The following is a 2206-nucleotide window of genomic DNA, read 5'->3' as shown; positions in this document are numbered from 1 at the left end:
TTTTTTGGTTGCAGCCACCATTGTTGTTTGGCGGGCCCGTGCTGGGGATTTGAACCCACCACCTTAGGTGTATGTGGCTGGCGCCTTAGCCGCTTGAGCCACAGACGCCGAACTGCAAACCATATTTTCAAAAAAGGAAATAAGAATGGCCAAAAGCTCAATAAGAGACTCAGCTCTACTCGTTCAGTATTACTCTTTTACTCTGTCTCAAAAAAAAGGAAGAGAAAAACAGAGTAAGAGAAACAGGAGAAAATAATAGCAACATATAAACGTGACCAAGGATGAGTATCCAAATTAAAAGGAACTCACAAAACGATAAAGAGAAGCACAAACAGGGCAGCAAAGTTAGAGGGAACCTTGTCATCTACAAGACCCCTGGCACTGCTCAGAGAACTGCAGAATTCAAGGGGTTCCCCATGTTACCCTCAGGTTCAATAACCCACCAGAAGAACTCACAGAATGCACTGAAAGCTGTGTACTCATAGTTGCGGGTTTTTGTTTCTTTCTTAGGGACAGAGTCTCACTTTGTCACCCTGGGTAGAGTGCTGTTGCATCATGGCTCACAGCAACCTCATACTCTTGGGCTCAAGTGATCCTCTTGCCTCAGCCTCCTGAGTAGCAGGGACTACAGGCCCCTGCCACAATGCCCAGCTATTATTGCTCAAGCTGGTCTTGAACTCCTGATCTCAAGCAATCCACCAGCCTGGGCCTCTCATAGTGCTAGAATTACAGAACTGAGCCACCGGCCCCCGCCTCATAGTTGTAGTTTATTTACAGCAGAAGGGTACAAATGAAAATCACCCAAGGGAAATGGTGTTTGAGATAGAGTCCAGGAAATTTCCAGACCAAGAACTTCCATTGTCCTATCCTTGTGGAGTCAGTACATCCTCACTGTCCCAGAGTCTGTATGTGACAATATATAGGGACTGTTGCTAACCAAGTAAATTTACCGTTGTGGTGTCCAGACTCTTTACTGGGGCTCCATCATGTCACCCTGCCCCAAGCAGGGTTGACCACCTCTGTAGCTAATCTCGAACTCCATCTCCTCCTGAGGTCAGCCCTGTGTGTCCCAACCCCCCACCCCCCTCTTAACCACATTGTTAGACTACCTGGTGTGGTCAGCCCTACCTTAAACTAAAACAATTCTATCAGATACGACATTTCAAGGGTTTAGAGATTAACAGCCGGAAGATGAGGACAAAAGTCAGATCTTTCTCCAGGCAAATTTAAATTCTTTACCATTAAGAGTAAATGATTCAAACCATATTTTCAGAAAAGGAAGTAAGAATGGCCAAAACCTTACTAAGAGACTCAGCTCTAGTTCAGTTTCTTTTTTTTTTGAGACAGAGTATCACTATGTTGCCTTTGGTAGAGTGCCATGGCGTCACAGTTCACAGCAACCTCTAATTCTCCTGGGCTTAATAAATTCTCTTGCCTCAGCCTCCCAAGTAGCTGGGAGTACAGGCACCTGGCACAACACCCAGCTATTTTTTTGTTGCAGTTTGGCTGGGGCGGGGTTTGAACCTGCCACCTTTGGTATATGGGGCTGGCGCCCTACTAGCTGAGCCACAGGTACTGCCCTATAACTGAGGATTTTCACTGAGTGAGTAGATGATAGTTGTCTTGCCACAGAGGGAAAAAACGGTTAACTATGTGAGATGATGGGTATGTTAATTTGTTTACTATAGTAACCATTTTACTATGTTTGTACATTATAAAATATTTCATACCTTAAATATATATTCACAATAAAAAATATATATATTTTAAAATGACCAATTCCTGCGTGGCACCTGTGGCTCAGTGGGTAGGGCGCTGGCCCCATATACTGAGGGTGGCAGGTTCAAACCTGGCCCTGGACAAACTGCAACAAAAAAATAGCGGGTGTTGTGGTGGGCACCTGTAGTCCCAGCTACTCGAGAGGCTGAGGCAAGAGAGGCCTAAGCCCAAGAGCTGGAGGTTGCTGTGAGCTATGATACCACAGCACTCTACTGAGGGCGATAAAGTAAGACTCTGTCTCTACAAAAAATAAATAAATAATAAAATAAAATAGATTTTAAAATATATAAATAAATAAAATAACCAATTCTACATCAGGGAACATTAGGCTAGTTGGAAAAGTACTCAGTATCTGCAGAATTGGCTTCTGGAAGATGTTGTATGAACCCCATAGAAACTTCCCTGTGAATTTCTTTTCTTTTCTTTT

The sequence above is a fragment of the Otolemur garnettii genome, unplaced genomic scaffold, assembly GCF_000181295.1.
Source record: "Otolemur garnettii isolate 467f Iridium unplaced genomic scaffold, OtoGar3 scaffold00058, whole genome shotgun sequence".
Classification (NCBI taxonomy): domain Eukaryota; kingdom Metazoa; phylum Chordata; class Mammalia; order Primates; family Galagidae; genus Otolemur; species Otolemur garnettii.
Note: the sequence above shows the minus strand (reverse complement) of the source record.